The sequence below is a fragment of the Erythrolamprus reginae genome, chromosome 1, assembly GCF_031021105.1.
Source record: "Erythrolamprus reginae isolate rEryReg1 chromosome 1, rEryReg1.hap1, whole genome shotgun sequence".
NCBI classification, from domain to species: domain Eukaryota; kingdom Metazoa; phylum Chordata; class Lepidosauria; order Squamata; family Dipsadidae; genus Erythrolamprus; species Erythrolamprus reginae.
The window spans coordinates 140,402,418-140,417,885 of NC_091950.1; positions in this window are offsets into that span (position 1 = coordinate 140,402,418).

Sequence of the window (15,468 nt, forward strand, 5' to 3'; positions counted from 1 at the left end):
GAGAAGACCCCTGCAAGTCACCTAGACTCCAAAGCAATCAAACCGGTCAGTCCTAGAGGAGATCAATGCTGACTACTCTTTAGAAGGCCAGATGCTGAAGATGAAACTCAAATACTTTGGCCACATAATGAGAAGGAAGTTGCTATTCTCTCTAGTTATATTTTACTCCTATATTTCTCTTCTATACTCTCTTTGATACATTCTACTCGTATTTATCCTCTATTATTATTGTGTATTATTGTGTAGTGGACAAAACAAACAAACAAACAAATAAATAAATCACTGAAGCAGTCTTGGTGAGAGCTTAAATAGACTATGGGGGATGGTAGAGGACAGGAAGGCTGGAGGAATGTTGTTCATGGGGTGGGACACCACTTCACAACTATCAACAACAAAAAACGTCATACAATGGAAGTCAGGAAATTCTTCAATTCAATAACCTGAGTGTTTTAACTGACTTTTTAATTCTAGGAGTCAGCAGATAGGGGGAAAGCTGCTCATTCACTTAAGTTAACAATAGATAGGATCCCTTTCAGTAGTTTCAACTGAGAGTTGATACAATTAAGGTAAGTTGGGAAGTCCCTTGTTCAGTTTTACCTCAATCAGCTTTAGCTGCTTTGCTGGCAGGCCTGGGGGCCGTGAATACTACCATCTTGTCCCGGTCGAAGTGTGATTGATTTGGTAGGTATGTTTGCTTTGATTGGACAGTTTTATTGGGTTTTATAATGGGGTTTTACTGTTTTTTAATATTGAATACAGTGATACCTTGTCTTACGAACTTAATTGGTTCCGGGTGGAGGTTCGTAAGGTGAAAAGATCGTAAGACGAAACATTGTTTCCCATAGGAATCAATGGAAAAGTGATTAATGCATACACGCTCAAAACTCAGAAACCCGGAAGCTGGGCCACGCTGGGGGGGAGGGAGTCAGGAAGGTCCTCCTGCTCTCCCCCCTGCCAAAAACACAACGGAGGTGTGCGGCCGGCGGCAGTTTGAGCCTCCCTTTGCTCCACGCCGCTTCGCCCTGCCTGTCATCCTGGCTCAAGCGGGAAGCAGCAGACCGCCATTGTGTTTTTGGCTGGGGGGCGGAGCAGGAGGACCTTCCTGACTCCCTCCCCCCAGCGCTTCACCCAGGATGACATGTATGATGAAGGGGCAGGGCGGACCGGAAGGCTCAAGCCTCCTTCGGCGGTGGTGGCCTGGCTTCCGGGTTTCTGCATTTTGGGCTTGCACACATTAATCACTTTTCCATTGATTCCTATGGGAAACAATGTTTCGTCTTACAAACTTTTCACCTTACAAACCTCCTCCCGGAACCAATTAAGTTCGTAAGACAAGGTATCACTGTATTTGACTTTTTTTACCCTTGTACTGTTTTTATACTGCTGTAAGCCGCCCTGAGTCCCATGGGATTGGGCAGCATAGAAGTCAATTAAATTAAAATAAATTAATTAAATCATATAAACTCACATTGTCTGCTGACAACAAAGATAAACTAACCTCAGTTGTTGAATGAGAGACCACTAGGAAATACCAGGACTTTGAAATCAGTAAAAAACATCTATGAGGAAAATCAATTCTTAGATGCATGGAATTAATTAAATCAAATTGATATACACAGATACAAGGCCACAGCCTCATTAGAACAATCCCATATTTGCAATGAGATATTTTTCTTTTATGTCTGGAATTCCCAAACTGCCCCATGCTCTTGATTTATGGAGATGTTCTCCTCTTTGCTTTAATGTTTTACTGCTTTATTCCTCCCTTTTGGTTTCTGAAGGGAAACAGGCACAGGAAGTGACCAACAGTCCATTACTTATAGTAACTTGAGAACCTCCACTTATGAATGTGTATGCTTACATCATCTGTTGCTTATGCATTAGTCTGTCCTGCCTTTTTGAAATGTATGAATAATAGTGCTTCCCTTTGTTCAATGTTCTTCAAAGAGAGTCCCACCAGCATGTGCTGTCTAATAAAGACTGCAGTAAGCCTTAATTATTTACTTTGGGGCCTACGTTTGAGTCCACACTTTCCAGAAAAAGACAGTGCCAAATAACCTCTATAACAGTGATGGCAAACCTATGGCACGGGTGCCACAGGTGGCACGCGGAGCCATATCTGCTGGCACATGAGCCATTGCCCTAGCTCAGCTCCAACATGCATGTGTGTGCCAGTCAGCTGATTTTTGGCTCACACAGAGGCTGTCAAAGGGTGTTTTTGGCTTCCAGTGAGCCTCTTGGGGGATGAGGGAGGGTGTTTTTATCCTCCCCGCCTCCGGAGAAGCCTTTGGAGCCTGGGGAGGGTGAAACATGAGCCTACTTAGCCCATCAGAAGTTGGGAAACAGGCTGTTTCTGGCCTCCATAGGGCCTTCCAGGGGTGGGGGAAGCATTGAATTATGGGTGTGGGCATTGAATTATGGGTGTGGGCACTCGTGTATGTACGATAGTGTATGCCCATGGTCTTTCGGCACCCGAGGGAAAAAAAGATTTGCCATCATTACTCTATACTAATACTAAGAAAGCCCCCAAATTTCTCTAAAAAGGGAGTGCCTAGCGTGATAGGGGAAAAAAAGAATATGTACCTACATAGTTTATATAATACCTCCTACCCTCAAGCTATTGACAGCCAGGCCAAGATAGCTCTAAAGCTAAATGCACTGTAAAGTCATCAAGTGCAAAACCTACCCATTCAAATCCTTGTTCAAGGGTTGAATGTAGAACATCTAATACTGTATGGAGGGTGTCTATGCCTGAAGAGTCCCAATAAGGATCAAACTGATTGTGATCCGGACCCAATGTAACATTGTTTACCAAGGAAATGACCCTATTATGAAGCCACTAAAAATCTAGCTTGACTCAAAGGAGATACCATCTAATTGCTGTGCGCTGTAACCTGGTTTATAAACCAGACTAAAACCGCTTTTTCATAACCACAGTGGCTGGGTTGGCAAAATTATCCTCAACCAGAGTATGCTTGTGTGTATGCGTATGCATATTTGGCATAATGGACAAACCCAGCCAATGGTACCATCTGACTTTTTAAAAAAATCTGTATTAATATTAGTTTTGAAAGCATGCTTTCTAACTAGCCTTCTGTCGAAAATCATGAGTTGTTTTGTAATCATCTGTTTTGTAAAAAGCTGCATCCTTTCCCGTTTGCTTATCAAGCCATCCAGAATGACAGCAGTTACAGCAGCAACCTTGGCAGTGATTATTGGTTGCTACAATCTCTTTGCTGGCTCCTGGGCTCCTAAGTATGCACTATATGCTCACTTAATGAATACAATTGCCGTATCACGGACTCACACATCCAGGCAGCTTCAGCTTCGTTTGCCCAGGCTGCAATTTATTTCTGAATACTTAAATTAAGGAAGTGCCCAGCGCACAGACCAAATTAGCATACCTCCTTTCTGCTGTTTCTAGCAGATGCTTTTTCCCTGAACCAGCTGCAAAGAAAGCAGAGCGAAAGACTTATCTGCATATTTTTCAACCTTAGGGTGGTTCAGATCTCGTATTCACCCTCTCTCTTATAGCATAGCAATAAGATGTATCTCTTTGCTATTCCCCGGTGTCCCCATCCCCAAATTTATTAAACATTGACTGACAGCATTAATCCCACTATCTTAAATACAGTAAAAACATAAAGATTACATAAAGGGCTAGCTAGCCAGGAGAAGTTCTGCTACCACCTTGTTTACAAAGGCCAGCTAGAGGACAGATGAGTAACCTGGAGGGGAGGGACTGAGTAGACTCTCTGGCACCCACCCATTCTGAAGCCTTCAGTGCGCTCTTCCTTGTTCGTCTGCCCTTCTCCACCTAGGCAATTTATCCCACTTTGCCAGATGGAGGAAGGACACTGTGGAATGTTGGCCTTTCATACTACAACTTGAAGCATGTCTAAGTCCATTGATCTCAAATAGCTTATTTCTCCTGAATTGTGATTGGAAAATAAAGTGGTGCCTCTACTTAAGACCTTTTCTAGATAAGAACTGGGTGTTCAATATTTTTTTGCCTCTCCTTAAAAGCTATTTTCTACATAAGAACTCAAGCCCGGAAAAATTTCCCAGGAAATTTGAGAGCCGCACGAAGGCCCGGCCAGTTTCCTGCCATTCTCCCTGGGTTTCTCTCTCTGGCATAATGTATGGGAGGCAGCCTCACGCCAGGTGTATGGGAGGCCCGTGCTCCTCCTCACCGCCTCTGAGTCCCTCTTTTTTTTTTTAAGCCTTAAAGTTTTGGATTGTTTTGATTCTCCTCACCTCACCTTCTTCCTTCGGCAGCGACTCTCCTCTTCTTCTTCCTCCTCCTCCTCCCACCCAAATTCCGAGCTTTTATTTCTCTCCTAATGGGTTTGCATGCATTATTTGCTTTTACATTGATTCCTATGGGAAATTGAATTTTTTTGGGATTTTTATTCAGTTATTTTTTCTTCTGAGCATATGCAGAAGTCAGGCATATGCAGAAGTCAGAAAAAAGTTTTCAACTTTTTGGGGGGGAGATATTTTTGGATTTTTTGCCACTGTGCATGCACATGGGTGTAAAATGTGCATCCATGGGGTGCGGCCATGCAGCGTGAGAGAAAGAGAACTGGCAGCGAGGTACGTTAGAATCCACCTCCGGTGTGCACGCATGTATGCATGTGTGTGTTCCAGTTTGAGAACTTGGTGCCAAAAAGATTCACCATCACTGAACTAGATCATTAACATTTTTTGTGTGAGTGAGAGGAGGAGGGGAAATTGGAGGAAACCAGGAAACAGTGTTGTTCCTCAAAATAAGGGGCGTGCATAAGTGCACTAGAGTGCCTTCCGACCCCTGTCCTATTGTCTCTCCTATATCTCATATATCTTCTCTTCTATCCCTATATCTTTCTTCTATTCTCTCATTGATTTATTTTATCCTATACTCTTTCTTCTATTCTTTCTCTAATTCTATTTTCTCAGAGGTGTCCTCTATTACCTTCATTGTGTATTACTGTATAGTGTATTGGACAAAAATAATAAAAAAATAAATAAAAATAAATAAATAAAATAAAATAAAATAAAATAATAAAATAAAATAAAATAAAATAAAATAAAATAAAATAAAATAAAATAAAATAAAATAAAATAAAATAAAATAAAATAAAATAAAATAAAATAAAATAAAATAAAATAAAATAAAATAAAATAAAATAATAAGAAGGGATTCCATAGATGAACCAAAGTTTCATCCAATCAAAATGAGAGTTTCCAATTCTGGTTTGCAAAAATCTGGAGAACCACTAGGAGTGCCATAGAGTTTTCTCTGTCTCTTTCTTGCCACTAGGAGTGCCATAGAGTTTTCTCTGTCTCTTTCTTGCCACTAGGAGTGCCATAGAGTTTTCTCTGTCTCTTTCTTGCCACTTGGTGATCCTAACTTTATGCACTGTTACGTTATTCTGAATGCTTCCTCAGGCCAAGTAGTTCAACTGCTCAGTATGACTGAGTTTTCTGCTAAGATGAAATCATTTGCATACATTTTTTTTGCAAATGAAGACTCCCTCAAACTGATCTGAGCTCCAGGTGGACTTTGTGTAGACATCTTTGTAGACTCTAGGTAGAAGAAATTCCACAAAATGAACCTCTGCCCACCTCCCACCACGACCTTTCTTATTTTGTTACACAATTCCAAACTGCCTGGAATTAGCAAATTGGAGTCTAGATGGAGAGCAACAGCAACATACCATGTGAAATGCAATGTATTTTTCTTAAATTGGTTCAGTTTTATATCCAGTTTACAGTTAGGCTGTAGTAAGGCTTTTGATATCTGCCCTCAGCTATCCTGGTTTTAGAATCCCCTCTGTTCAGAAGGAACTTGTCTCTGTCAATCTGTGAATATTGAATCACTGACCCGTGTTGGTGTATCCTGTTGTAGCTTCTAGAGAGAGAGATTGGTAGTACTAGTAGCATACTTCATTAAGTTATTCCCCAATGACCAGATTAATTTCATGTAAATCTCCTTCATGCAAACAAAGACATGAAGATAACACAAGCCAGTTGCTAAGTTTGCCTTTGCAGCCAACAGAATTCATGCTTTACTAATTGCAAATTAATTTTGGATTGATGTAGAGCAGAGCATTTATTGCATCATATCGCTCTATTTGCAATATGTGTATTGCTTTTAACAGAATATCCTTGGTGAGTCTATGACCTGCAATAAAATAGTCAATTGTGATAACAACTTCAAACCCACATTCAGCCAATTGAACTGGCTGAAAAAAGCAAAGACTGTTGTTCTAGGAGAAGAAAAAGAAAGAGGAGAAAAAGGAACAAGAGGCTATAAAAGCAATTTAAAAAGTCTGCATCTACAAGACACAAGAAATCATTAACAAAGATAAATAATTAGAGAAAAGTCAGAACAAGAGGAGTGAAGTGAATAATTTTGTAAGATAAAATGTCTGTTAAATGCAGAGAAATGTCAAGGTTAAAAGCTAAAAGCTGAAAGCTGACTGAAAGGAATGAAGTTCAAAAATGTTAGAAAAAACAAATATAAATAAATGGATGGTGTTTAATGTTGACACAAATAAGTAATTGCAGCATTTAGCAAATGAACATCCAATTTTGTGTGTGTGTGTGTACAATTTTTTTGTGTGTGCTAAAAGTTTGCCATCATCCTTAATAACAACAGAACAAGACACTATGACAGAGGTCATTTACTGTATATATTTGGCGAGTTATTATTGCATTTTGTTTTATCTAATTTCATCTGTTATCCATTTAGAAATGGAATGTGTAATTATGACATTTTACATTCTAATCATATAATAGTTTCAAATGACCAAATTGGCTTTTTTTAATCAATGACAGAGAATATTATTTAATAAGAAACAAATCTGGATTTAAGTTAGATTCTAATTAGACGAACTTAAATATCTGAGTACTAAAGAGCTGAGCTTGATTTAGTATATCAGCCAGCATGCTGGCTAGCAGCTGTAGTCCCAACCCAACATTAGGAAAAGGCTTACCGTATTTAAAAATTCATTACTGTATTGTTGTATCTTGAAATGGCTACCTTGTATTTCCTGTAGATAGTTTGTTCCGTCTTCCAGCGCTGTCTGAGCTAAAGCAGGAAGTCGCTCCTGATTGGCTCAGACGCGGCTGGCTCTTGCTTTGGCGGGAGCCGCAAATGTATAAAAGAAGCGGTTTCTCCAAGCAGAGTCAGTCGGTACTAGCTGAATTGTCACTTGCCTTGCTGAGCTGTCATTTGTTCTCTGAGCTGAATAAAAAGTACTGATTTGTTTGAACCCTGTCTCTGGGTCTACTTCACTGGCGACGACGGACGGAAGAAACCTCACGTGCAACATGAGCAACGTCCAGATCGGCCGGGCTCCAGAATTCTTCGACCCCGAAAAAACGTCCTGGGACGAATACCTGGCTACCTTCGAGATCTTCCTCGAGGCAGCAGGAATACAGGAAGCCGACGCCGATCGCAGACAGGCTATTTTCTTAAATTACTGCGGCCCAGAAATCCGTGGCCTTGCCCAGACTCTCACCGACCCGCAGCCAGCAAGAACCGTCGCTTGGGACGTCCTACAAGCCAAGCTAGCGAGCCACTTCAAGCCGACCAAACCAGCCATGGTTTTTCGGCATCAGTTCTCCATGATGGCTCAGAAGGAAACAGAATCAATCAACCAGTTTACAACGCGACTTCGGACGGTACTTGCACAATGCAAGTTTAAAGACCCGGAAGCTCGCCTCACAGATGCCTTGGTTTTCGGCATGAGAAGCGCCACGGTGAGAAACAAACTCCTCACCGAAGACGAACCGACTCTACAAACCGTGATTAAACTAGCGCAAACCGCAGAAGCCGCCGACGCAGCGGCTAAGGAATTAAAAGAACACGGAAGGCGAGAACTGATCGCCAAGATTGACTCCGCGTCTCCCCGCGCCGAGGGATCAGACGACCTCAGCCAACCAGCTCACAACGTGGACAACTGCTTCCTGGTACAAGACCAGCCAAGACACCACAGAGCTACTCACCCCCCAGCCCCCTGTGCCGGCTGCCGAGGGAACCACCAGCGCCATCGATGCCCCTTCCGGGACGCCACATGCCACCGCTGCAACCGTTGAGGCCACATCGCCATCGCATGCAGAGCATCGGCACCAGAGGAAACATTCTCCACACCGCACCACCAACGGCCACAAAACCAAACACCCCAGCCGCGAGAAAACCGACCGTTCCGCTATTCGGGTCAAAGAAACTACTCAGCCGCTAACCGCGACTACTCAAAAGGTAACACTCAATTTTCCGTGAATAACACGGCAACCAAAAAAGGGGGCAAAATTGTTATCTCGCTGTTACTTAACAACCAACCATGCTCGATGGAGCTTGATACAGGGTCTAAGTATACCATTATGCCATGGGAGAAGTTTAAACTGTACATGCCTAACCTGTCTAAATCTGATCTAAGGCAAACCTCTTTAGTAATCAGAGATTTTCAAGGGGGGGTAATCTCGGTCCTGGGAACAGCAAATGTACCTATTGTATTCAAGAATGTCAAATGTACCCTACCCATGCTCATTGTCACTGGGGCTAAGCACTCTCTCCTGGGTTTGGCTTGGATGGAACCTTTGGGGATTGAAATTTCTGGTGTTTGTACTGTAAACTGTGATAATATGCCTAACTTCGTGCAAGAGTTCCCTGAAGTGTTCAGCCCCACCTTGGGATCGTATAAGGGGCCCCCTATATCATTTTCTATTGACCCCAAGGTCCCACCAGTCCGGCTCAAACCTCGCAGGGTACCCCTCCCGCTTCTCCCCAAGCTAGACCTGCAGCTAGATAAACTTATAAGCCAAGGTATTTTGGTCCCTGTGGAACAAGGGCCATGGGAAACGCCCATAGTTACGCCTCTAAAGCCAGATGGTTCTTTAAGGGTTTGCGCTGACTATAAATCCACCCTTAATAAGGCTCTCCAACATCACCCCTACCCCATCCCGGTGGTACAACAACTCCTACACTCCCTGGGGGAAGGGAAAAGGTTTGCAAAAATCGACCTCGCGCAGGCTTACCAGCAGCTTCCGGTCGATGAACAAACAGCAAACGCACAAACGATTGTAACACACAGGGGAGCTTTCAAATGCACAAGGTTACAGTTTGGGGTAAGCATAGCCCCAGGGATATTCCAGAGTATTATGGAACGCCTATTGTCAGGGGTAAATGGGGCCATCCCATATTTTGATGACATCTTAATTGCAGGGGAAAACCAAGAACAAGTAAACAAAAGAATAAGGGAAGTACTTAAGAGGTTACAGGATAAAGGGTTAAGGATCAAGCCTGACAAATGTGTCTGGGGAACCAACAGTATAGAATTCCTGGGATATAAAGTGGACAAAGAAGGTATCCACCCCACAACAGAGAAACTGAGGGCCATTAGGGAAGCCCCAGAGCCACAAGATAAGAATGAACTGCAGGCAATTTTAGGCCTCCTTAATTTTTATTCCATTTTTTTGAAGCAGAAGGCAACAGTAGCAGAGCCTCTACATCGTTTACTCCAGAAGGAAACCCCTTGGACCTGGGGGAAAACTGAACGTGAAGCCTTTTTCCAAATAAAGCAATTATTAACTTCTAAAAGTGTGGTAGTCCAATACAGTACTTCACTACCCATTAGGCTCACGTGCGACGCTTCACCGTACGGCGTAGGAGGAGTCCTAGCTCACGTTCTGCCTAATAATACAGAGGCCCCAATCGCATTCTTTTCCAGAACCATGACCAGCACAGAGAGGAATTATAGCCAGTTTGATAAAGAGGCTCTAGCTTTAGTGGCAGGGGTGAAGAAATTTCACAATTACATTTTTGGAAGAAGTTTTGAATTGGTTACAGACCACAAGCCCTTACTAGGCCTGCTAGCCCCCAACAAGCCCACTCCGCCATTTATGTCTCCAAGACTGATCAGGTGGGCTCTTTTCCTCTCAGGGTACCAGTATGAACTCACCCACAAGGGGGGGAAGGAAATCAATCATGCAGATGGCCTCAGTAGGTGCCCCATAACAGACTTAGTGGAGGACCCTGCTCCTTCCACAGATGTATTAATGATAGAGCTCGAGGATAACCCACTAACCACGGCCAAAGAGGTAGCTGCACACACGCAGCAAGATCAAATCCTTAAACAAGTGGTCAACTGTGTACTTAAGGGATGGCAAAATGACTCTGTGAAACCTGAATTGTGTGATTTCAAAACCAAAAGACTTGAGTTATCATATGTAAAGGGTTGCCTGCTGTGGGGAGATAGAGTGATCATCCCCAAAAGCCTAAGGGTAAAGGTACTCAAAATGTTACATGTGGGCCACCCTGGGATTGTCAGGATGAAGAGCCTAGCAAGAGGGCATTTATGGTGGCCAGGTTTAGATGCTGATATTGAAAACTGGGTATCAAAGTGTGACCCATGCCAAGAATCACGGCCCAATCCCCCCAAAACAACTCCAGCAGAGTGGGAGCAGCCTGCTGGGCCTTGGTCAAGAATCCACATTGACTTTGCTGGTCCAGTGGGATCCCAGTATTTCCTAATAGTGGTTGATGCGTTCTCCAAATGGGTGGAAATAATAACAATGAACAACATAACCACAAGTGCCACCATCAAGGTATTGAGTAGGCTGTTTGCCACCCATGGTTGCCCGGATATCTTAGTATCTGACAATGGGCCACAGCTAACAGCCAGGCAATTTGAATTGTTCCTAGACGGCCTAGGGGTCAGGCATGCCCTCATCTCGCCTTACTCGCCATGGGCTAATGGCTTGGCAGAACGTTACATTCGTGTGGCAAAGGAGGCATTGCACAGGTCAGGCCCTGGGGATGTACAACAAAACTTGGACCAATTCTTGCTCACCCAACACATCACCCCTAACTCTCACACACATGTAAGCCCTGCAGAGTTATTAATGGGAAGAAAATTAAGGTCACCACTAGATAGGTTGAACCCAAGATTCTGTGTTAATAATCAAATGTTTGTAAAACCTGAAAGAGAAATGTACTTGGGACAAAATGTATATGTAAAATTTTTTGATGGAGGTGTAAACTGGATGAAGGGAATTGTTGTTAAACAAAATGCACCAAAGACTTATATGGTAAAACTAGAGGATGGTCGACTGTGGAAACGACACATCGACCACATTCGGAAACGAACAGAAAATCCTTTGCCACAAACCGCTGACATGGACTCTCCCCCTTCAACAGACTTTAACACATTGCCCGAATTAAGAGACACGCAAAGGAACTTATCGGGCCAGGGAGAGCCATCCAGCGACGCCGAGCCATCCTCCTCCTCCGAGGTCCTCGTTGGGCCCGCCAGGCCAAGTCCACGGCACCGGGAGAACAACGGCGAGCCATCCTCCACAGTCGGTGTCGAAGGAGAAATTGAACTGCGCAGGTCAGAGCGAGCTCCACGGAGACCCCACCGATTGGACGACTTTGTCACATGGCTATCGTGATGGATGTGTCCAACTATGAGGGGAGGGGTGTTGTATCTTGAAATGGCTACCTTGTATTTCCTGTAGATAGTTTGTTCCGTCTTCTAGCGCTGTCTGAGCTAAAGCAGGAAGTCGCTCCTGATTGGCTCAGACGCGGCTGGCTCTTGCTTTGGCGGGAGCCGCAAATGTATAAAAGAAGCGGTTTCTCCAAGCAGAGTCAGTCGGTACTAGCTGAATTGTCACTTGCCTTGCTGAGCTGTCACTTGTTCTCTGAGCTGAATAAAAAGTACCGATTTGTTTGAACCCTGTCTCTGGGTCTACTTCATGTATCTCATTAATACACAAACACACGCACGCACACATAAATATCCTCAGGGTTGAACTCCAGAGTTCTTGGTCCTCTCTAAGCTTGGTTGTTTGCTTGCAAACATTTCATTGCCTGGCATGGTGCACGCTTCCAAGGATCCATAAGAGGAACATAATCCCCACTCGGTTAAAGACCTTGGTATACTAACAACAAAAAATCTAATTGCCAAAGCCCACTGCAAAAACGTAGTCAAGAAGGCTTCAAGAGTTGCAAACCTAATCCTACGTAGCTTCTGCTCTGGCAATCTCACACTGCTTACCAGAGCTTACAAAACTTTTGCCAGACCCATCCTCGAATACAACTCATCCGTTTGGAACCCATATCGCATCTCAGACATTAACACCCTTGAAAATGTCCAAAGATACTTCACCAGAAGAGCCCTTCACTCCTCCACTCAAAATAGAATACCCTACAAGACTAAACTTTCAATCCTGGGCCTAGAAAGTTTAGAACTAAGACATCTTAAACAAGATCTAAGTATTGCCCACAAGATCATATGCTGCAACATCCTGCCTGTCGGCGACTACTTCAGCTTCAACAACAACACAAGAGCACACAACAGATTTAAACTTAATATTAACCGCTCCAAACTTGACTGTAAAAGATATGACTTCAGTAACCGAGTTATCGAAGTGTGGAACTCATTACCGGACTCCGTAGTGTCATCCCCAAACCCCCAACACTTTACCCTTAGATTATCCACGGTTGACCTATCCAGATTCCTAAGAGGTCAGTAAGGGGCGAGTACAAGTGCACTAGAGTGCCTTCCGTCCCCTGTCCTATTGCTCTCCTATATCTCCTATACCTTTCTTCTATTCCTATATCTGTTCTTCTATTCTTTCATTGATATGTTTTATTCCTATATCTTCTCTTCTATTCTTTCTTAGATATATTTTATTATGAGTATCTCCTCTATAACCTTCATCATGTATTTTACTATGTACATATATACCACTAAAACCCTCATTGTGTATTGGACAAAAATAAATAAAAAATAAAATAAATATGAATGTTTAATATATGAATGAAACATGTACTTCAAAATTGGGTCCATAGGTGAAAATAAACTACTTGCAATTCGATATGGAATTAGTAAAATTACATAATGGTTCATGTAGGTATTACAGTGATCTCTCGGTTAGCGCGGGGGTTACGTTCCAAGACCTCCCGCGCTAACCGATTTCCGCGTTATATTGGATGCGGAAGTAAAACCACCATCTGCGCATGTGCGCCATTTTTTTCATGGCCGCACATGCGCAGATGGTGGAGTTTGCGTGTGGGCGGCGGGGAAGACCAAGGGAAGATTCCTTCAGCCGCCCAACAGCTGATCTGCTCCGCAGCGCGGAAGCAGCGAGGAGCCGAAGATGGGGTAAAGGCAAAGGGGAAACCCCATCTTCGGCTCCTCGCTGCTGCCGCGCTGCGGAGCGGATCAGGTGTTGGGCGGCTGAAGGAACCTTCCCTTGGTCTTCCCGCTTGCCGCTTGCCAGTCCACACACGCCCCCCTGGATGAGCCGGCCACAGGGGCGAGGGGTGGGGATGAAGGGGCAGGACTTCCCGGGCGGAAGGCATGCTCGGCTCTGCCGCTCCAGCCCCTTTCGGCCGAGCCTCCCCGGCCAAGCAGCCAGGGAAGTCGAGCCAGGCGTGGCGGCGGCAGCTCTGCTTCTCTGGTCGCCCGGTCCTCTCCTGCCTCCTGCGCCGATGTTCCCCGCTGCGACGGAAGGCAGTCGCTTGGCTAGGGAGGCTCTGCCGAAAGGGGCTGGAGCGGCAGAGCCGAGCACGCCTTCCGCCCGGGAAGTCCTGCCCCTTCATCCCCACCCCTGAGGCTCCCCTCCATGGAAAACCCCACCTCCGGACTTCCGTGTTTTTGTGATGCTGCAGGGTAGTCCCAGTAGGGAAATCCCAGCAGTGTAAACACGGGCGCTTCGCTGGCAACGGAAGTTTGGACACATTTGCCAAATTGAAGATCCCATCCACAAAGCAGTGTCATCTGATAGGACCTAGGGAAGAGTACATTGTTGCTGCACTGTTCCCATCCACCTAAGAGGTATCTGGCTCCCACCATGCCCATGTTCCAAAGACTTCTGAAAACATGGCTGTTTTCCCAGGCTTTTGGTTAGAGTAAGAGGCTGATCTCACATGTTTGATTGCCCTTCACTGGTTATCTATCAGTGTTTAAAATATATATTGTATGTTAATTTTAAATTTATGCCACCCAACAGTGAAAGGCTACATTTTTACTACCACACTGTGGGCGTGGTTTATGCAGGACGTCCTGCATTTTCTTTCAACATCTTTCAGTGCAAATTGGGTGCTCTGGGGTGGAGCTCCATTTTTGCTACTCCACTGCGTTCCCCCCTCCCCCGAGTCTGGGCAGTAGCCCACCCTGCCACCCAGATATGTAGTAGTTCCCCAATCCTACATTTCCAGCAGCGCAAAAATGGATGCTTCGCTGGCAACGGAAGTCTAGAGGTGGGGCATCCCAGTGGCGGCGGTGGGTTTGTAAGGTGAAAATAGTTTGTAAGAAGAGGCAAAAAAATCTTAAACCCCAGGTTTGTATCTCGGAAAGTTTGTATGACGAGGCATTTGTAAGACGAGGTATCACTGTATACACATGGTGTGTTTAGAAGGACTACAACAGTGTTAGATGGCATTTTAAAAAAGCATTGCTATTTTGTTTGTTGGTGCAAAGTTTGAAGACAACCTTCTGGAATTTTTCTCTGATCCCTAGTTAATTAATTCTGAAATAATTCCTTCAGCAGTTGGTAATTACTTGACTACAGTTGGAGGTAGATCTGGTCCCATTAGAGTCCAGAGAATAATGAGAAGCAGAGATTGAATTTGGATGAGGGAATAAACAATTTCTCGCTAAAGAGAGATCTCTGCTCCTCAACAGCAAAAGCTGAGCTGCCTGGTCTGGTATCAGCTCTAATACAGTCAGGGAAAAGCCAGCTATGCTCCTTGACATCATTTTTGCTGGTGCTTGTATGACAAATTAGGCTTTCAAGGCTCAGAGGTATTAGCTGGTACAGGTATATAAGCAGGCTACAGTACATTTTCTAATATGAATTGCAGAAAAATGCTTTGCTTTATTGTAATAAGCTTAAGAATGCGGATTGACTACCACCGTGACCTATTTGCATTGGTGTAACTAACAGACTTTAAATAACCTATAAATTTAAGTAGCCTATAAATAACATTTATATTAATAAAATAGCCACCATGACAAAGAAGTTGTTATTTAACAATGAATGAGGCTAGCTTGAGAAATGATCCCATTAGAACAATTAACGTCTTTGGCTTGCCAAGGCAAAATTATGAATGGCTAGAATGAATTGTACATTATTTCTTGAAATAAAGCACTATCAAGATAAATAAGCTGTTTATGGGCCGGCAATTTTTAATCATTTGAAGTTTTCATCGAACCAAATTGCTCCATTTTTGGATGTGAAATCAGTTCACACTAGAGATTGTCTCCTTTTGCTCATCAAAGAATGGTGGAGTGACCAGTTATATTTCTTGCCACAAAACACACATTTTCTTTCATCCAGACAAAGAATAAAGACACTCTAGAGTCTCCCCCATCGCTGAGTAGAAGGATTTTCCATCTAGCCTTGAGCAGGTAGAAAATGATACCTGCTTGGAATTTGCTTAGAACTTGAAAAAAGCAGCCAAGGACAATGGGA